The following is a 22373-nucleotide window of genomic DNA, read 5'->3' as shown; positions in this document are numbered from 1 at the left end:
AACCAGGAATGAAGATTGGAAATATGTAAAACATTGCACCAAATTCTAACCAATAATAATAGAGAAACTATAGAACTTTCCAGCATGATTAGCATACACCATTTCAGGGGGCATTGTGGGTGAGATTTTGCTCACCCCAACTTGGATATCCTTCTTCCCAGTGTCTGGGGCAAAGTCTCTTTTCAACCCTTTGCCCTGATGGACTCCAACAATTTTAAGTGTTGTTTCAATAAAAACAAGTAATCTAAAATTAAAATATCTGTGCTAAACATACTTCTAATGTTGAAAGCATCTGTTAGGTCATATTAGGGTTTGAAGTTTATTATTATTATTATTATTATTATTATTATTATTATTATTATTATTATTATTATTATTATTACATGGGTGAGTAAAAGGAAGTCTTCAAACACTTCCTTGCATCTTTGCTTTTCCTATTTAAAATTTCTCAACCTAGATTCAGTAACAGTCCAGTAGAATTTCAACACCTTGTAGCCCCATAGTGGCCTGCTCAATTATTTCTAGAAATATCCTGGAAAAGAATTAATGCCAAACAGTGCTCTTAAGTTTGCAACATTCAAATGTTGTTTTTCAAGTTAGAAATTTAGAACTTGCCTTATTTACATTTCTCTGCCAAAACCCTGCATTCAGTCCCATGATGATTTTTTTGCTTCATGTGAGCTTTAATTATAAATTTAAGGGAAAACTCATATGTAAGTAGACTCTCTGCTTCAAAGATCACAATATACCAAATGTATCCACCATTTGTGTGAAGTCTGTGCACCATCCTGCTCCCTTGTGGGAGGCCTGTTTTCAGAACAGGAAAGTTCAAACCACTCTCCTATTCTGTCTTCCAACTACACCTGTTTTTATTCACTCCTTTTATATTTTTGGACTGTCAATTCCATTGCCCCATCCTTTGTGCCCTGAAACTGGCTAGAATATCTAAGAGCTATACTCACTCGAGCATTTTCTGACACTCCAAATTTCAAAGCCAAATTTTCCACTGACACAGGTGAATTTCACTAACAGTCAGGATCAGGGGGAAGGAGTGGGTAACCAGCATCACACTACAATTTGGGACGTGAGCCAGCCTCACGCAGGGCACATCACACATAGCATGTATCTGTGCACACGGACAAAAAGAACCAAACCTCAAACTCAAAAAACCTTGAACTCAAAAACTCACTCCAGAACTCATGCTCCTTGTCACTCAAACCAACCCACTTTCATTTGAGACTACTTGATGAATAAAATAAATTTGACAAATAATATATACATATATTACAGGTATTTACTTTTAAAGCAAAAAAAAAATATTGAAAATACTGAGAATATTATAATTTCTAGTGCAAACATTAACTTTTCTCTGACTTAGAAATGACACTTGACCACTAGCATCTATGCAAATATTTTCATTTTGATAAAATTAAAATGAAGACAGTAGAGAAACATCACAATTTGTCATACTTTATTCTGTAGACATAGCCTATGATGTTGTTTGCAAAAATTCTTAAAAGTTAAATAGTGTAAACTACTGTAAATGCAAGCATTGTCGAAAAATAATCTTTTATTTCAGTTACTGTTTGGTGGAAACTGAATTATTCAGTGAAAAACAGCTAAATTATTCCTGAGAGACATCTATGCCCCTGAAACCAGAATGCTGTCTTCTGAAACCATCATTATTTTCTCATTTGAGAAAAAGATTGCATTGCAACTGCACCTCTGCAGTTATACAATGCTATCCTATATAGAGCACTGCCATACAACACTGTTTGCTTAAAATGTTATGGGCAGCAGATACAACCAGCACTACTGTTCAGTGGTGCAGCTGTTAGTGCTGTAATATAGTGTGGGATGAGGTGGTGGAAATGCCAATTACAGAAGTACCATTATTTTAAGCTCAAATTTTTTAGTGTCTTCAGAGATTCCTCAAACCCTTCACACAAAATAAGAAAAATTAAACTATATTTAAGAAATTATCCTCACTACCTCACTGCATCAAAAACCATGCTGTTACAAAACTTATGCACATTCTTTGCTTGTACTGATTTTGATGTTGGGATTAACTGAAGGATCCCACTTCAATGCTTTGCAAAAGGTGATCTGTCTTATGCAAAGCACACCCAAACTACTCAGAAATACCAGGTGTGCATTTTAATTTCCTGTGTTCCCCATCCAGCATTTAACTAACCTAATTTTTAAATTTATTTAAAAATTTAAACTGCCAAAACCCTATAGAAAGTGGAAGATATCCTTGCAGATTTTTTCATGGAAGCTCATCACAAATGTCCAAGTGTTTGACAAACACGCCTCAATTCATTCACAGTCTTACAGACTGCAGAATGAAAATGCATTTTTATTATCCCCATCCAGAAGCTGGAAACAAAGGGGCTTACAGGAAGCTGCAGAAAAACACAGCAGAAGGGCCAGAACAAGAAGCATGGGAGCACACAGGTGTTCCTGTGCATCTGTCCACATGTCCAGACTGTACAGATCACTGCCAGAAGTGGAAGGTGGCTCTCACTGCAGTTCACTTACCACATATATCTGACACCAACAGGCTCAATGAAGACAACCTAAACATGAAAGCACATGTTTCATGGCCATAGCCATGCCATGTTTTGGCTTGTGCTTAACTGTGTGCAAGGTTACCATCACAGTCCCTGCAGCCTCGTGTGTATGAATTATAACATGTTTCTTCTTTTCACAGTGTTTCACAGAATCACAAAACAGCTGAGGTTGGAAAGGAGTTCTGGAGAACATCTAGTCCAACCCCTTGCCCATGCCTCAGCTAAAGCCTGCTGCCCAGGACTGCATCCATGTGGCTTCTGAGGATCTCCAAGGATGGAGAGAGACTCCAACACCTCTGAGAAACCTGTGCCAGTTCTTGGCCACCACAATAAACTGCTTCTTCAGCAAGGCTGCTGATGACATCAGGCTGATAGTGCAGCTGACACTCCTGAAGGGTGGGATGCCATCCAAAGGGACCTGGACAGGCTCAAGATGAGGCTCAACAAAATCAAGTGCAAGGTGCTGCACCTGGGTCGGGGCAATCCCCAGTATCAGTCCAGGCTGGGAATGAATGGATTGAGAGCAGCCCTGTGAGAACGGCTTGGTAGTGGTGATGGATGAGAGGTTGGACATGACCCAGCCATGAGCACTCACAGCCCAGAGCCAAACTGTCCTGGGCTGCATCCAAAGCAGTGTGGGCAGCAGGGGAGGGAGGGGATTGTGCCCCTCTGCTCTGCTCTGGTGAGACCCCACTGCAATGTCCAGCTCTGGGGTCCCAGCAAAGAAAGGACATGGACCTGTTGTATCAAGCCCAGAAGCGGGCCATAAGGATGATAAAAGGGATAGAACACATCTCCTGAGAGAACTGGGATTGTTCAGCTTGGAGAAGGCCCTGAGTAGACCTCACTGTGGTCTTTGGTACCTGAAGAAGGCCTACAACAAAGTTGGAGAGGCCTTTTATACCATGACTTGTGCAAATAAAACCAGGGGCAGTAGTTTCAAACTAAAAAACAATAATTTTCGTTTGGGTATTAGGAACAAATCCTTTATTGTGGGACTAGTGAGGCACTGGAACAGGTAAACAGAGAAGTGGTGGATGTCCCACTCTGTCCCACACTGTGAGCCTCACACTTTGAAGGTGCTGGAGCTGATCAACATAAAGAATGAATCCTTTTAATAACAAAAATATTAGGCACTGTTTGATCACCACATTACAAGATACTGCTACTGTCAATTTGCACTTCTTGCCTCTATTTTCTTCTCATTTTATAGATGAAAATAATTAGATAATTTATTCAAGACCAAGCATGGCTGAAACAAGGCTTAGCTTGCATTCTTGTGCAGCATCCAGTGAACTAAGGCTGTTCTTTTTCCTCAGAAAGGTGTCAAGGACACGAATAAGAAACACTTCTTTTAAAGAATTGTTTGATAAAAGATGAGAGAATATTTTACTTATTTCAGTTTAACCATTTATCTAGAAACAAAATATTTTCTTGGCAGACAAATAAGCTGTAGCATTCCACTAGGCCCAAAAGCTCAGCTTCACCTTAGTCCTCTACAGCATTTCTCATGTCACAGTAACATATGTTTTGTTGAAAGTCTATTTTGTATTCCTCTTTGTCTGATAGTACTGCTTTTACGTGAAATATTTTTGTGGCATGAAAAAAAAATTGCACTAATTAATCCTTTTATGTTCCAACTTTTAAGCCATGTTTTCTCCCTTGTCTTTGTTAAATAGCATAAAAAATGCACAAAGAATTAGATACTTGACAGATGGTTTCAGACTATATCCTTAGATACAGATTAGTTTTACTGTTCTCTGCAGGTTTGGTTTTTTCTTTTTGGTTGGTTGGTTGATTGGTTTTTAATGAAGAAAGAAAATCAATCTCTGCATTAAAAAAATTACTAAAATCTGATGTACGAGTATACCTGTTCACTCATATAATGTGTATACCTCACTCATACGATATAGTACCTTAATAAGAAGGTTCACTGACTTAATTTTCAAGCATAGGGAGTAACTTAACTATTAATCTGATGAACCAAAAATAACCCTGATTACATACACTAACAAAAAAAAGACCCCACAGACCAAAATAATAAACTCTTAGCAGTGCAAGGATCTTCCCTGAAATGCTGAGAAAACATACACATTCCTTCCCTTAAAAATAATTTCAAATCCTTTTAACAGAGCTGGATGGTGTTTTTTCTGTTATAGTGACCTTACTGTTTTTGATGATATTTCTTTTCATTCATATAATTTCACTTTTTTTCTTCTCATAATTGTGCTCTTGATTCAATATTTTGCTCCAGATCATTTTAAAATGCTCACTTTCTAACATTTCTCCTTTAACATGGACTCTTGTCAGAAATTTAACACTTGCAAAATGTATGGCCTGGATATGATAGTTCTTTAAGGCTGAACTTGACAATCAAATTTGGAATAAGGACTATAAAACTAATTTTGGGAGTGGAAATTTGCCAGAAGTCTCTCTGACACTTTATTGCCCTTTCAATAATTCCTTACAGAGGGGAATGAAATAGTGAGAGTCACTTAAACTCCAAGGAAACACAGACTACCTCAGTACAAAGAATAAGGGATACGCACCCAGATGCAGAGCATCCACCAACAATACTGCAGGAGGCATGAAGCAGGCATGCAGTCATGAATTTATGTCAGCACGTGTAGGCATATCTATGACAGTGCAAATCTAGAGAGGACAGTTAAAAATAGCAGTGCAGACAGATGAAAGCAGACTTCAGCACAGTTTAATGATCTGTCCAGAAGGCTTGGAAAGCCCTCTCGTAAGTCTAGGCTGGCATGTCTTCACATCACATACAGATCAAAGAAATTACAGAGCTCTCTGCATGTCCTGCAATCACACTATTCGATTGCAGTGTAGACACATCCAGAAATAGTGCTACTGTAGATATGTTCATCTAAAAACTGCATTTGCAAAAAGCAAAGCCAGGAAGCATACTGTAAAGCATATGGGACCTGATGAGGAACATATGCTGGAGAGTGTCCATTTTGCTAAATTCCATTAGCTAGAATTGTGCTAATTCTTCCCTTTACACAACCTGCTTCCTGTGTACTCCTGGAGGCCTTCCTTTATGCTCCTGTACCATGTGCTGGTTGGCCTTTCCTGTGAAGATTCACAGTGTCAGGCCAGATTAACCTGAACCTTCAAGGACAGCAATTCACCCAGCTTTATTGTCTGATGAAGAGACAGCGTACACTCTGCAGGCAGCTGGGTGCAACCTTGTGACATGTAAACAGCACTCATATCCTCTCCATTCCAATGCAGAACCAACGCTGGGTTCTGAACCCCTAACCCAAGCAGGCATATTAGTTACCTACTGATTCAAAGCCATTGACACCAATGTCTTTTATCTATTAGTGCTGCTAACAGGGGCAGAATTTACGGTGATGAAGAAACCCAGATCTGATAAAATTCCTCAAATTCAGGACCTCCTCTCCTCCAGCAGTGGTTTGCTGCATGGCAGCAACACTACAACTGCTCTACTGGCTCTAGCCTCTACTCCCTACAAACTACAACAGACACTACATCTTCTCAAGGATGGCTTACTACCATTTGTCCAGCAAGTGACCAGAGGGATCCACACATGCTCTTAAACTGACTGCATTCTGAGTAATTCACTCTGAGGAGATTTTATGTGCATTTTGCTAAATCGCAACCAGAGGACAAGTTAAGAAAGAATGCAGTTATTCAGCATACTTTGCCATCTTACCAGGAGTGTATAAAGACACAGAAGACCTACTGTTGACTAGGAATTGGATCACAGCAGCAGGGATTACATACAGGCTAATTTATCATGGGAAGAAGAAAGCTAGTGAAATACATACAGTTTTGGGTGCAGGGATAAACATTCTGTGCTGCTGCCTGTCTCTTTGTGGAAATGCTGTGCACATGCATAGTTGTGCTCCAATTAGTTGTCTGGACCTGAGCATCTCAGCACTCAAACACGGCAAACCTCCAGTCACTAAGCAGCACCATTCCAGAAAATTCCACTAAACAGGGAGGAGCTGTTGACTCCATTGAAGAGATGCCCTGCAGACACCTTGACAAATTGTAAGGCTGGGCAATCACCAACCATATGAAGCTGAACAAGGGCAAGAGCCATATTATGCACCTGGGACAGGGCTGTCCTGGCTGTAAGCACAGACTGAGAGGCTGGAGAAGGAATGAAAGGTCCCATGGCTCTGACGGTTCTGATCAAGAGCAAGTTGTATATGAGTCAACAGTATGCTCTGGCAGTCAAAAGGCCCAACTGCATCTTGGGGTGCATGAAGCACATGGAAGAATTCCTCTACCTTATAAATGTTAATTTGATACCTACACAAGCACTACTCTCTGTTCTTTTTAACAAAAGAATACCCCACATCCTGGGATGCATCAGGCACAGCATCACCAGATGGGCAAGGGAGGGATTGTCCTGCTCTGCTCTGCTCTGAGGTGGCCTCACCTCGATTGCTGGGGGCAGTTTTGGGTGCCACAATGTAAGGAAGATCTAAAGCTATTAGAAAGTGTCCAAAGAAGAGCAATGAAGACAGTGAACAACCTTGAAGGGAAACTATATGGAGCAGCTGAGGTCACTTGGTCTGAGGTCACTTAGCCTGGAGGAAAGGAGACTGAGGTCACTGCAGTGACAGCTTCCTTGTGAGGGGAAGAGGAGGGGCAAACACTGATCTCTGCTTGGTGGTAACCAGTGACAGGATTGGTGACGGAAATGGCCTGAAGTTATGTCAGAGGAAATTCAGACTGCTTATTAGAAGAAGGTTTTTCACACAGAGGGTGAAGGCTCTTCACCCAAGGAAGTGGTCACAGCACCAAGCCTGTCAGAGTTTCAATGTTAACAAGAAGCAAATAATTAATGATGTAAGTATAACTCATTTTGCTGGTGATTCCATTCTGTAACTCAAGATAAGTTTTTGACCATGTCCTAGCAACAAGCACAAATATTGTGCTTTATCCAGAGCTCCGCATATGAGTTTGCAAAATGGTAATATCCTAGACATTAACATAATTTGGATACATACCCTAAGACTCTTTCCATGTAACTAGAGAAATGAGTACACTTATACTTAGCATGGTAGAATGTGGGTCAGGGAATATGACACAGCTTATTTACCTTACTAGCACTCTTCTGCTTCTGTGTGCAGTATTATTTCCCAGATATATTTTGCTTCATTCTGTTTGGCCCTTTTTTTGTTTGCTTTTAAAAGCATCTTGGAGCCAGCTTTTACAAGTATTCAAATAAGTGCCTCAACAGGCTGACAATTTCAGTACTTAAAATCTTGAGCCCATTCAAAATCAGCTTATGGGATCTTCATAAATTTTCTACTGTGACTCAACTGGAACTGACAGCATAGCATACAAAAGGCAGAATATTTATATCTGAATTTTAGTAAAAGAGAACATGAGGTATGTACATGCACATATAAGCAGTTAAAGGTATTTCCTAATTCTAAAAAAAAAAGAGGCCAGACAGTATAGCAAGATCCTGCAAAAGAACTACATGGATGAATAACCCACAGAGAAGTACAGCTCCAAATCACAATCACATGCACGCCCCTGTGATGCACATCACAGATTCACAAAATGGCTGGGGTTGGAAGGGACCTCTGGAGATCAACAAATCCAGTCCCCCTGATGAAGCTCACCCAGAGCAGCCAGTACAGGACTATATCCAAGTTGGTCCTGGAAGGAGACTTCCCAACCTCTCTGGGCAGCCTGTTCCAAGAAAGCTATGCAGCAGAGTCTGATTTTTTAGTCACAGACGTAAACAAGTTGCTTGAAATGGGGGGTGTTGAAGGGAAGTGCTAAGTTCCTGATTAGAATTTCATTTTAAATGGAAAGCTCCAGATTGATTCAGTAACAATAAAACAGAAGTGGGGGGAAAAGGGGGAGGATTTTTATATAAGAAGAGGTCATGTAGTACACTGTATGGAGTCTAAAAGGTAAGTAAGACAATGCTTTTTATCTGGTATAAACAAAAATAATGCCAGCAGCTTGACTGCAAACAAGAACTGAGGAGGAAATTGCACCAAAAAGGAAATGCTTACAGCAAACCTCACAAACCTAACGCTATGTTACAACCAGAAAAAAAACACTTTCAAGCACTGCTTAGTAACTCTTTATGAAGTGCAAATCAACCATATTCATATTCAAAATAAGCTTTTGAAAACACTCCTTAGCATACAAGAAAACATACCTAATGAAGGATTGCCCCAGTTGCCCAACTGTGATGGCTGAATTGCACTTTCCTTTGATAACTCAGGACTAAGACCTTCAGAACTCTGAATAACTTGGAGCTTTGTTGTAGAAGACAAAATCACCATTCCACCTTAGGTAAATAGCAGACAATATTTCTACTACAAAAATTAATTAATTATTTTCCCCTCTCAGTTTAAAACTCTCTCAGGGACTTAAATCAATAAAGTATCTGATGCATATGTTCTATCTTCTTGTTTCCAATGGTTCCACTGTGCATATCAATCTACTGTAGAACCACATTTGCATTTAAAAAGCAGTCCCCTTGTGTTTACTATGCACCTGCTCCATGTAAGCCTGTCTTCTCTACCTCCTTTGAGAAACAACAGATCTGCCAGAAAAAGAGGGAGCGCAGACACAACGCTACTCTAAGTCCTCTTGCCAATTATCTAAGCACCATTTCCTTCAGTTTAGTTTAGTTATAGTCCGATTTGGACACGAGTTGCAAAGAATTACTATTTACCCTTCCAAAATCCAATGTTTCTCAACTTTTTCGAACGTATTTTTCATTTTGACAATGAACATATACACTTCAACTGTAAAAAAACACTGTACTTGCTTAGCAACACACAGTAAGGCACCGGCAAAGAGATTACTTACACACTTGCATATGAAAAGTATAAACTTTTCTTTATTTCACTTGGCATTAGCTTTAATTATTACAGCTGCATAAGGAAGGATGAGAATATTCTCCTCTTGACATCTACCTGAAAAGGGACGCAGGCTTATTCTAGTAAAATTGAAATAAAAAAAAAGAAAGAATTGTTCCCTGCTTCCTTGGTCATGATTCATGGGTTGCCTCTAGAGCTCCATGCGCACAATCAGAGACAGACAAGGGTGCAGATAAAGCTTTGCTGTCCATTTCTTCTAGTCAGCTAAAACATTGAAACACCAGATGAAGGAGATAACTTGCTGCTTCCTATAAAGGCTGCTGAACTACTGGCCCACCTCCTGAGGTGCAGCATCACCGCTCCATGACGGCAAATGTCAGGTGTCGCAAGTACCATCATCCCTGCACCACTGCCAGCAGGACTTTTGTGCCGCTGTCTATGAAAGATCAGTCACCTCACAGGGCTGCCTCTGGCTGCCTGTTCCCCTTTCTTGTTGCTATCTTCTCACCTGTGGAGGCAGCACTACTTGCATGTCTCCACCTCAGAGGGCAGAAACTATAGCAGCTGTGGCAGGGCTGTCATGCTTTCCCCTTCCTGCTTCTAATCAGACAAGTGTCCAAGGACAGAGCTGCTGTGGAAGTAGGTGTAGGTCTGAGACACTGAGACATGGAAGTGGACTGTGAGAAAGAGAGCTGTGCCAATGCAGGTGATATTCCACCTCAGGAGTGTGTGGGATAAAGACTTCTTGCACTTACGGAGTCGACGTGGGAACAGATCTCAGCTGCCAGGAAAACTGGACAATTGAAAAGCAGAGGGACTGTTCATAGCTTTTCAACCTCTGGTGATACCCAGTTAAGAAACAGTTACAAAATATGTAATATTCAGGATCATGGTTTTGCAATTATGAAAAAAATGACTTGTCACTTACTCACAATACTCCATGAAGGGACTGAATCTTCAAGGGTACCTTCAGTCAACTTGTCCAAGTGGTCTAATTTTACATATGGCTCTTTGTAAACTCAAAAGCTGGCCCCAAAGAACTCATGATATACTTACTTTCCATGTTTTTGTTGCTAGAGAAAAAAATATTAAGACAAGCAGCTTCTAGTTAATGTAAGATACTATCTTCTACAGAACATCCTTACCTGAAAGACTGCCCATCTCCTCATGCCAAAATGATACTTAAAAGCATTTTGAGTAGCTTGCACTGGACTGCTTGCTCAAAAATGACAGAGGTTTTTTTTAACTCGCTGCTTGAGTTTGGAGTTAACTCTACACTGGGCCAGTACTCTGATGTAGTTCTATTTTACTCACTTTTTCAACAAGCTGCAAGTCACACACGTGCTTTCTGCAGCACATGGAATCAATGACAAGGACCAGAAATCACAACACTTGAAAAAGAATAAACTTCCAGTTTAAGACAGTGTACACGACTGTATTAAGCAGAATGGTGAGTGTGCCTAAGTTCATCTTTGACACATGAAAACATGCAGAAATTAAGCATATCACACCTTAGAAAGGGAGCCTTTTCACTACAGGCCTTTTCACACATGGGCTCTCTGTGCTATCTAAGGAATACTTGAAGGGTAAATTAAAATTTTTGTACTGTAACTGCAGTGATGAGGCAAGTGTTGACAACTGAACAGGTCAAAATCTAATTTTTTTTTTATTCAGGCGAAAAGTGCTTCTGTGTTTGAACTAACCCTTGAGCAACCCTCACAAGCCTGGTCTTGAAACCAGTTTTTCAGCTTACCTGCTAAATCTTCAAAATATGGCTCCAGTATTGCACAAGGCACATTTGCAGGCTTAGCAGTATCAAGACAGAAGTGGCTTACAAAGTCCACCAACCATAAGCTCACACATGAACTAGTTGCAGACGATTTTAGGGTGAAGAAACTCATGTTTATGGGTGGTAGTAAGGCAACAGGTCATGCTTTTTATGGCTTGCTGGAAGCACATGCAGTGCACATAACTTCTAAACTCAGAAAGGGCAGGACACCATTAAAAGTCTGCTACAGCATGCTGCACAAGGTTAAATGCACATCATTCAATGTAATTTCTGGCTGCAGGATCAGTGCTATTTGCACAAAATATAAAATTATCTTGATTTCCCAATGCTATGACTGCGTATCTTTCTTCAGCCATTCAAATAACAGAAAAGGGTCCTACAGTCAAGTGATCTGCTTCAGAATGATTTTTTAAAAACTTTTTTTCAGTTACCTTTTCCTATTGGAATGCTGAGGCATAAAACAAGGCTAAGATGGTAAGATTTTCCATGGAAAACACAGGCACTAGCAATTTTTTAGTGGGTTTTGGGGTGAGGGGACTTTTAGAGGAACAGTTGTGACTCATTAATATCTCTGTAAGAGATGTGGCTTTAAGCCAACCATTGAAAGTGCTCTGAGGTGATAACACTGACAATGAAGACTGAGAGGGGCTGGTTTGTATCCAGTACCATCAGAACCTGATCCTTGAGCTCTCCTTTATATAAATTACATCTGCTCACATAAAACACTCATTGATAGGGGTATGAAAAAGGTTTGATCCTTGCTGCTGCAAAAACACGATTTTGGATTGACCCAAGTATAAGCCTTGGAGCATGTCCCTACCAGACAACTTGGCATTTGCTTCCCCACAGTTACAAACATGCAACTCCTTCTTGATTTTCTTCCAGATTTCGGCTTGCCCGGCGGGACAGGAGGGCGCTGACGGCTGAGTGCCCGCCCGGACGCCCGGCTCCGAGCAGAGCAGCGGCAGCTCAGCGGCGGCTGCGAGCGTCCGCGGCTTACACAGCGCTACAAGGGCTTCGCGGCGGCACTTCGCACGGCTGACATCACGTATGTGCTCAGCCCCGGCGAAACCCCCCGCGTTCAGCCCTGATTTCATGCGCAAAGCACTTCCCCGGGGCGGGCTGGCGGGGGCCAGGGCTCGCCCCCCGCCGCCGCTCCCGCCCGCCGCCCGCGTCTCCCGCCGCCCGGCAGCCCCGCTCCGGCGCCCCCGGGGACGCCTGGGCGGGGGGAAGCGCCTCCAGCACCACCCGCACCCCCCGCGCCCCCGCCGGGCACCCCGGGCTCGGCTCCGCGCCCCCTCTCCCGCCGCTCCGGGGGCAGCGCTGTCGGCGGCAACAAAGCCCCCCGCCCGCTCCGCTCCGCTCCCCTCTCCTCACCTCACCCCTGCGCTCCGCTCGGCCGCGGCCGTTCCACGGCAGCCGGGGGTGATGGAGACGGGGAAAGGACCCAGGTGCCGCCTCTCGGCTGCCGCCCCCCGCCACTCCCCGCCGGTGCAGGCAGCGATCCGGCAGCGGCCCGGCTCCCGCCGCCCCGCCCTCCGCCCCTGCCCTGCCACCGGGCAGCGGCCGGCAGGAGCGGGAGGAGGAGAGGGAGAGGGAAGGAGGGAGCGAGGGAAGGAGGGAGGGGAGGGGAGGGGAGGGGGCGGCCCTGCTGCGTCACAATGCGGGGGGCGCTGCCACGTGACCGGCGGCGCGGGGCGGGGGCGCGGAGGCTGCGCGGGACCCCGCTCTGGGGCGGCGGCGCCGCTGCCCCCGGGGCCACGGCCACAGATCCTGCCAGCGCCACCGACCCTGCCACCGCCACCCATCCTGCCTCCGCCACCCATCCTGCCAGCGCCACCCATCCTGCCAGCGCCACCGACCCTGTCTCCGCCACCCATCCTGCCTCCGCCACCACCACCGCCGAGGCTCCGCGCCCCGCGGGCCCAGCGCTCGTGAGGAGCGATTGCCCGCGGTGCCTGAGGACTCTGCTCCGGCGTGTCCGATGCGAAGCGCGTGGCACCCCGCCGCGCTAAAAATAATGGAAATGCAGAGCTCGAACCTTGAAAATGCCGAGTTCAATCCGCTCTCATCTGTTTGAAATAAAACTCGGTGGGTTTGGGGGGGTAGATTTTTTTTTATTTTTTTTTTTTTTTAATTTATTTTGGTCCAGTATAAAACCTGGAAAGCCTCTCTGGTTCATAGGTTAACGAGGACAGAGGCGGTGGCATCCTTGTGCACCTTCCCATCGGGCTGGTCCCACCTGCCTTGGCAAGAAACCAGCGTTTTCTGGCACGGTGCTGCTGAGGGTGCTCCTGCGCCCCGCCGCTGCAGGTGCTCGGTGAGCCGGGCAGAAACCCGCCGGCTGCCCCTCGGACACCGCAGGGGTGCCCCAAAAAAGGAGTCCTCCAAAGAGGTTAGCCCCAGTAACGCCCTGCCACCCAGGCATCTGATGGCAGCAGGAGGAGAGCAGAGAAGTGAACCTTCGGCTGGGTTTTCCCTCTTTGTGATTTAGCCTATTTATTTTTAGCCCCCTTACTTTTCATAGGCACATTTTCCATCCTGTCCCTTAAAGTGTATCCTTGTATTTAACTTTCCGCCTTCCACTGCTCTTGTATGCTTTCACCTTTCAAACACAGAACTTCTTAAATTTAATTTGCTCTGATGAGTGAGGACTGCAAAAGCCTGAGAGATGCATGTAGGAAATTTAAGTGGATTTGTACTAGTTTGGCATTTTGGAAAACTACTGCCCACAGAGCACACTCAGCAGTACTGCAAGCATGCCCACATCAGTCAGCGTGTAGCAGTGCTCTGAAAGAGTGTCTCTGGAAGTGGGGAAAACACTTCAGTCTTGTGCCTAAACACCCCTATTTCTGCCCCTTTTAAGTAATTTAAATCCCCTGAGACACTGTCATCAGACAGTAACAACCTTGATAAACTTGTCATCTGCACCCAGCAACTTGGACATGAAAGGAAATACAGTCCTCCATGATTCATTACTTGAGCTATCTAGGAGCTGCAGCATCATGCATTTTTAGTTTATGTAATACATTTGCCTAGAAGTGAAAAGCTGTTATATTTCTTTCTTTTTAAACTACATTTTTTGAGATGTGTAAAAAACAAACTTGAATATGAATTACAGTGATGTCTTCTAATGTTTATGTGCAAGGCCAACTATGTGGTGCAATACTATACTATCTTAACCACATGTGCACACTGAACGTGGAGAAAGGAGTACTTTGGACAGGTCTTCTACTTTTATGTCATTTACTTTTAGGAAAATGCTATTTGGATACTGCATGTTTCACACTTGTACGTGCTTGTTTCATACTTGTACATGTATTTGAGATAGTGACCATTTGGGGTATTTGTAATGCACTTGATTAGATGGTTTTATCCAGGAATGTTGGTCAGCTGTGTGTGATTAAATGGTTTAAAAGGAATGCAGGTCAGCTCCAGAATACAATATCGTGTAGGAGTATGGCCTGCCTGACAAACAGTGTTGATGAAAAAGCAAAACCAAAAAGTCTTATTTTGAGTCAATAAATACCATTCATATGCCAATACAATTTGTAAGATAAAAGCTTGCCAAGAATCTTTGTATGTGTTATATATAATAGTGTCTTGGTTAGTACTGATAACCCTGTTTGTGTATATGCTTCTGAAATCATTGCTGAAAATAGTGTTTAAATAAGAAGTGCTGACTAGGCTGTGTAACTGTAAAAATCCCTTAAATTATGATACACAACTTCAGTTCTTGTAAGAACTTCAGGGTGCCCATTATATGGCCCCATCATTTTTTTTCTAAATTAAAATCACAGAATGTTAGCTCTCTTCTTGCTGTGCATGCTGATACAAACATTTGCTAAAATAGTGAAAAGCTTGTCATTGATAACCCAATTCCCGATGGAGTAAAGTGTTTCAAAAGTGCGTTGACCATTGTTTTTCTAGGGATCATTCAGTGGCTTTGTTGAACCTCAGTATTCCTACGTGGTGAAGCCAAAGCCAGTATTTGTGTCAACTGCAGAGTATGGCTGGATGCACATGAGAAAAGACCGATCTGTGGCACACCTCAAGGGCCCATGGCAGTCAGCATCAGTCACAGCATCTGCCAGTGATCACATACATTGACTTTAATGAGCACAAGACAAAACCTTCAGTTCCTTTTGAAATTCTTCTAGGAGATGAGTTTGAGACATTTAAAAGTGTGATGCTTGATGACACTGCTTGTGAAGACGTGACCACATTATACTTAAGGCACAAAGCCCGCGGAGACATTTCCTGCAGGAGATTTTCTGTTCCTATGCAGGACCAACACTGGTGCCTCTATGCTTTTTCCTGGGTATGTGCAGCAGCCTTGTGAAGGAAAAGGTAGACCAGAACAGAAAGGAGGCAGCAGAAGCCTGGAAGAGATGAGCCCAGCAACATAGAGTACATTGCCATTTTTTTTCCAGAGCATTAAGGCTGAGAATCAGTGTTGTACAGGTAACTCTAACAGTTGGTAACCTTAGGGACTTTATGTAACTAATACATACAGGCAGCCTGTGAACGTCCAGATGGTGATCTAGGTCTGCTGATGTATAGTATCTCCACCAAAGAACATCAACAACTGTACCATATGAAGCAAAACCTAGCAATTACAGTGTAAGGGTATCTCCTGAAACAACAAAGAACAAGCTCTAGTTTGGTCAAATGATGAACCATGATGACTCACAGTCATTCAAGGCAGTCATCTCTTAAAAAAAAAAAAATTAAAAGGATTAAAAACACATTTAGCTTTGAGAATCAGTAAGAGCAACTACCATTTTTACAGCATGACAGAATTTATGTACTGATTTCAAAAGGGTGAGTCCAAACCAGGTGAATTTTTCCTGTCTTCACCTTCAGATTCTGAGTGGAGATAAACACAACACAGATCAAGTCAGCCATACATCTAATTTCCGAAAAGTGTCATTCCTAAATTTTCCCACCTTCAGTCTGCCCTGCCATAAAAAATATAAAATACTTTTCTCATTTGGGGAAAAAAAAATAAATTAATTCTTAGAAGCACACAAGAATTCAGAAAATAATGGTATTGGCACAATTCTGTTAGGTTGAGAAAATGATGACAATGTGGCATGGACTGCTAGAAGTAATGACTTACTGTTTCATTTGGATTGGTACAAATGGTACCACACATGCTGATGAGTAAGTCAACCATCTCAGATTCATGGAGCTGCTACATCTGAAGGAAAATTGAGAGTACATATCTGGGACTGCAATAAAACAATTGTTTTTCTGTTGTGTTTTTGCATTGTTTTCAGTGCTTGTAATGCCTGAACCTGATCTGTTAGCCCACAGTGGACCAGTCTGACATCAGCAGAATTCAGAAAGCAGGAGTTTGCCTTGAAAAGAATGCAGATCAGTTCCTCATCCATAAGAAGAGAGAGACCTACAAAAACACAAATAATTAGTTAAAAACCATCTTTCGGTGCATATAGCTTTGTTTCTGGGGTTGGGCAGAAAGTATTTTCTGCAATCTTAAGAGGCCATTTAGTTGGCAGCATCGTGGGCAGAGAGGAGACTCAAGCCTGGGCTTTATTAAATGCTTATTTATTTAATCTATTCTGCTGGATAAATCACACAGAGGATTTCACAATGTGACATCCAAGGTCCTGCTCACACATTTGGCACAGCTGTGCAGGAGAACTGAACATTGTACGTATGGTTGGAAAGCTAGTACATGGCACCATTGCCTCAAAAGGTCAGGGACAATTACCATAATCAGCTACTCTGATTTCTGGCATAAAGCCCCACAATTCCTGGTTGAACTAGAGAATGTTTTTCAGAAAGTGATCTAATCTTGATTACTACAGTCCTAACAACATTGTTGTAATATATCATTAGCTTCACTGTTAAATTATGTATGCTTTGTCCATCTTTTAATTCGATTTGTTTGAGTTTTGAGATTCTGACTTTGCCCAATGTAAATAGGAATCTGTCCATATATTTACAGTATGTTTTCAAGCCCCCTTCCAAAAGTTCTTTTGATAGTTTATAACAGATTTCTTAAAACTTCCCTGATATTTTAACAGTAATTCGAGCCCACAACTTTGAATTTGTGAATATTTGACATCACAGATTTTCATTCTGAAAATTAATTTTGACAAATTGGAAAGCTCCCAAGCATGAGCCTCACAACAAATTACAGATCATAATAAATCTTCCTCTTTTTTTTCCTAAACATTATTCCTCTGCTTTATGCACCAAGACCACCTTTGAATATGGCCACATTAGCAAGTTGCCACAAGGTAAGACAGAATTTGAAGCAATGGATTACATGTCTGCTCCATAACTGTCCTGGCCTAGCTCCTTCTCCCTCCCATGCTGAAGCCAGATCACTTGCTAGGGGAGTGCTCCTGTTTAAGGGGGAAGTGAATTTGCACTCTTCAGAGGATGAGAGCATGCACAGAAGCAGATCCCACAAAGCAGCTGAACCTGATGGGTTTTTGCATTATCTTACGGCATTAGAGCTTTGTGGGATTACTTGGCTACTGTTTTATACTGGGAATACGTGGTTGGCTGTCCATAATTACACTCCACTTTTCTCCCATCCTGTATATATGATACATTCTCGATGTGACCCCCATTAGGCAAGAAAAACAAGGAAGAAAAGTTGTTTTTTTTAATGTGATTAGAATATAAAGATGTTGCATGGTGCCAAATCAGAGATAAGATAAAAAGTCAAAAGCCTTGGAGTTTAGGTTCAATGTCAATTTACACATATCCTTTTCAATTCATTAGGGGTATGAATGAGTCATTAGAGGAAATCCTGACTGGGGAACACATTAACTTGGATTAAGACCAAATATTATGTTTCACTTGAGCCTCAAGCAAAATCTGTACCGCCATAAACTTATTGTAAGAGCCAGAAGTGAATTCCGGTCACAGCAACACTGTGAAATAATAAAAAACTTTATAGCTTTAACCAGTACACCACTACTGATTTGACTGTTTTGAAGATGCCCCAATTAATAACATTATTTTGAGAAAGTTTAAATCCATGCTTACTGTCAATCCCTTGGCAGAAGACTCTTATTTCCTGAATTAGATCAAAGTAAGACATTTCAAACAGTCTTTAAGTAATTGCTAAAATAATGATTAAAAAAAACACTCTAGAGAAAACACTCTGTAAACCAGCTGACTGTAATAAAAGCCTAAAAGGAAGGCAAATTCCCATTAAAAAGTTAGGGCAGAAAAGGTTCGGTTTTGGGGATTGACCAGTGTATTGGGGCCTATTACTTCTCAGCTGAATTCACGAGTTCTACAATAACTCTGTGTGGAGGGAACTTGGGGGACACAGAGAAAAACAAAGTGTTTCTAAGCAGTTAGAGAGGTGGCTGCTTTCTGTTTTCTTGTCTTACGGAATCTCAGGCAACATACGCAGACATGCAGTTGCACATAGACACACACACATCTATCTGCATATCTACCCATATGTAAAGAACTCGACACAATGACAGCTAAAACTAGCCCTGAAATCATTCCTTGGAAAGTAAACATCAGTTCTTTATCCTGCTTCATTCACTTAGAAGAGAGGGTTCATTTGCTGTGTTAGCAAATGAGAGTATATAGTGGTCTGCTTTGGTTCTTATAAAAGTAAAGGTGCCAGCAGTGGCCACACTGCTCCCAATACAGACCACTCTCATTGCAATGCCATCTTAAACAACCTCTCAGAAGACTTCTGTCATGATCAAAGGCACTATTTTGGGTAAGGATAGTAACAGAGTTTCAATATATGGTGAGAGATCACAGACGATAGATGTGGTGTTTACACAGAAGGTTGAGTACAGGCATTCTGTGTGTCAGCATCAACCCAAGGCTACAGCCATCTTTAGTAAAGGTGCTGCTTTGTCCTGGAAGAAATCCAGTTCACCTGTAACATCTGATCATTGCTGTGATCAGATATTGAGAGTTTCCATCTTCTCAGTTGCTGACATGATGCTTCTGAACATTAATATCCACATAAGGAATAAAATTTCCCATTTGTGTGACTTCTTATTTGGCAAATCCATGTTTACCAGAGCTTACTAAAACCACCTGTCTGCCTGAGCTTCCATCTGTAAGATTGGAAGTAGTCCTGTGAACAAAGAAAAACGCAGGAGAATTCTTCTATACCGTCATTAACATTTAAAATTAAAGATATTTACATATTTCTATACATTCCTACTGGAAAAGGGAAAATGTCTTGTGAATCTTCAAGCGGAGTTAACCTGACTGCTTTAAAGTTAAGAAATCAGGTTTCAGGCTGATCTCTGTACAATCACAGAATCATAGGACAGACCAGGTCTGAAGGGACCTCAAAGATCATCTAGTTTCTGCTGTGGGCAGGGACATCTCCCACTAGACGACATTGCTGAGGGCCATCCAGCCTGGTCTTGAGCATTTCTAGGGATAGGGCATCCACAGCTGCTTTCAGCAACCTGTTCCAGTGCCTCACCGGCCTCACAGCAAAGAATTTCTTCCTAATACCTAAACTAGACCTGCTGTCTTTCAATCTGAAACAGTTCCCTCTTCTCCTGTCAATACATGCTCTTGGAAAACATTCCTCCCCCTTAGGCTCTCTTCAGGTGAGAGAAGGCTGCAGTTAGTTCACCCTGAAGCCTTCTCTCCTTCAGGCTGAACAAACGCAGTTCTCTCAGCCTTCCCATGTGGGAGAGGTGCTGCATCTCTCTGAGCAGCCTGGTGGCCTCGCTCCAACAGGTCCTCCATGTGCTGGGGACCCCAGAGCTTGATGCAGCATGCCAGGGGGTCTTACCACAGCGGAGCTGAAGGCAGAACCACAGGAAAACCTCCTTTTCTTACCTTGCACAGGGACAGTTACAAACAAGCTTATTTCAGACAGCATTTTCCTTTGGTTCTCCTGTGTTCTATTCCACTGTTGTTTTCTGCCACTGCTGTAATTACCTGTCTCTTTGCTATCTTTGATATCCAACAGATACCTATTTAAATATTGGGAACTAAAGAAGAAACAATTCATGTTCTTTTTTTCTGTGTTATTCTGCTGTTGCTACTAAGTAGTATTTGTCTGCAATAAATAATTCATAAAAGAATCACAATTATAAAGGCATTATTAGACTGTGGCACTCTTTGTAAATACCATTAACATGACTTAAAATAGACCAAAACCTAATTAAGAAACAACATATTGTTCTTCATGAGGAAGAGGACATATTTTCAAAGCACAAGCTGAACTGAAGTTTAAACTAAATCCCTCTGAACTCAGGATACCCTCTGAGCCTGGAATACCAGTTCTTCCCACATGGCCAATAACACAGTTGATTCTTAACACAGAATCAACTTCTCCCTCTCCCAACACTCACACATGCAATTATGAACCAGCAATAACACAATTTGGTAATTATCATCTGAAGTCATCGTTTAGTTGTTCTGATACCAAATAGGGCTTCTGCCAAAGAAAACTTAGTTATTCAAATAGCATTGTATTAAGCATTCAAAAGACTTTGAAAACTCAAAACAGCAGTCATGTCCCATGGGATTCACAGTTCGTATTGTCAATCCGTCCTCTCTCCCGTGATCATTGCTGTGATTTACAAAAATAAAACCAGAAAAAATGTCTAAAAACAATATGGTCCAAATAACAGCTGTTCTAAATTGTCATAACTTTTCCAATCAAAGAAGAATGATGTTGAGCTAACACCCGTGAAGATTCCAACTCTGATCTTTTTTTTTTTTTTTCTTCATTCCAGTATGTCATACGAAGGATGATAGTAGCCAATGATAACACATCTTGCATGGTATTCCTATTCTCTTTGTATTTGTCCTGCTACTATTGTGTTCTACACTAGAGTTATTTTTCTCTTTTCTCCAGCTGTTTCTGTTTCTTGTCCTCTTTCTTTTGAGTCTTTTCCTTTGATATATTTGAAATGGCGAAGAAACAGGTTCCAATTTTTTTTTTTCTCCAGAAGAAAACATATTTATTTGAATCTGTCTTCGCAGCATGTTCCCCGCTCATGGGCCACCCTGCAAGTACCAGCCTCTGCACTTTGTTACAACTCCATTGTTCTAGATACTGGTTGTTATTGTGGTGTGCCTGCATAATGAGAAAAAAATCCAGAATACACAGCCTCTTGAGAGCTTGGAAAATTAAGATGTGAAATTATATCATCTCCTTCTTCTACACTCTTAACAACATGAGAGGATCACCAAGGGATTTGAAACTTATCATCTACCAGAACAAAATGTCCTAATTTCCAAGGAAGCCTTATCTTAGTATCTAGGTGGTTCCTTATATACAATTTCTCCTCCCAGTCCAAGAACTGGAAGCTGGCATGACTGCACTGGCATATGCAAACCTGGCAGATGTTTCCTGCAGAGCTGCTTTCAGCTGGTATAGTTTAGAAATGCCTTTTGGTCACTTGAAATGGTTTGGGAGCTGGCCTTGGATCAACACGAGGACCAAGCTATTCAGCCCTCCTTTCCCCACACCCCTTAGTGACTGACAAGCCCAAATTGAACATCTCAGATAATCTTCACTAAAAATTAGAGTTTAGCCCAGAAACTTACTCACACAGATGTTCTGTCTATACTATCAACATTTGTACAGAATAGGTTATCACATCCCTCACTCTTTGGGAGATTATGCTGGGCCAGGTATGGTACACTGCAATTATGAAGCCTGAAGGCTCACAGGGTCATGGGTTATCCTCCATTAGCCAAAACACGCTGTCTCCTGGCCAGCCCAAAATCCCAAGGTGTTCTTTTGCCAGCTATTGCTTTTTGGATGTCTATTTTAAGTAGTGAAGCATGAAAAGGCAAAGTTTGGAACCTGATCTAAGGGTCTGAGGTTAGTTGTTTCACTTAAGGATAATGTCAGCAAAATAAAATGTAAGTGGAAGTTCAAGAACTGGAGATCATGGAGGTAACTATGACTTAGCTAAAAAGGATTTGTGAACTTCAGGGATAAAATAGACAAAACAAGAGTAACTGTGATTTGACATTGATGTGTGCCAAAATCCTGCATCTACATTTGAAGCCACACAATTTAAGAAAAGCTGTGGAATTTGCAGTCTCAACACCTCTCAAGATTGCAAACTGACTTCACAAACTTTTTCCAAACACAGGTTAAAACAGGAAAGTGGAAGGATTCCTGAAAGCAGGAAAAGGAAGGCACAATTAGAAAAA

The 22373-nt window shown here is 42.0% G+C and overlaps 1 protein-coding gene and 1 long non-coding RNA gene across 7 annotated transcripts in view; one reads left to right on the top strand and one right to left on the bottom strand.

The window, feature by feature from the left end:
- Positions 1-13214, bottom strand: part of SNCAIP (synuclein alpha interacting protein) — an 88134-nt gene extending 74920 nt beyond the window's left edge. Inside the window, exon 1 of one of the 6 annotated variants that reach the window (XM_086869050.1) lies at positions 13073-13214. The gene's annotated coding sequence lies outside the window, so the exon portion shown is untranslated. Of the gene's footprint in view, positions 1-12587; positions 12874-13072 lie in introns of those variants that run through there. The other 5 variants (XM_086869048.1, XM_086869049.1, XM_086869046.1 and 2 more) reach the window with 5 other exon arrangements.
- Positions 12905-14772, top strand: LOC147648229 (uncharacterized). Its single transcript, XR_015280961.1, has 2 exons — positions 12905-13301; positions 13395-14772. It is a non-coding gene; the product is annotated as an uncharacterized LOC147648229 (long non-coding RNA).
- The last annotated feature ends 7601 nt before the right edge of the window (positions 14773-22373 follow it).

This window comes from Cyanistes caeruleus, chromosome Z (assembly GCF_971803275.1).
Source record: "Cyanistes caeruleus chromosome Z, bCyaCae1.hap1.1, whole genome shotgun sequence".
NCBI classification, from domain to species: Eukaryota; Metazoa; Chordata; class Aves; order Passeriformes; family Paridae; genus Cyanistes; species Cyanistes caeruleus.
The sequence above is the reverse complement of the archived record's forward strand: the minus strand, read 5'-3'. Positions and strand labels throughout refer to the sequence as shown.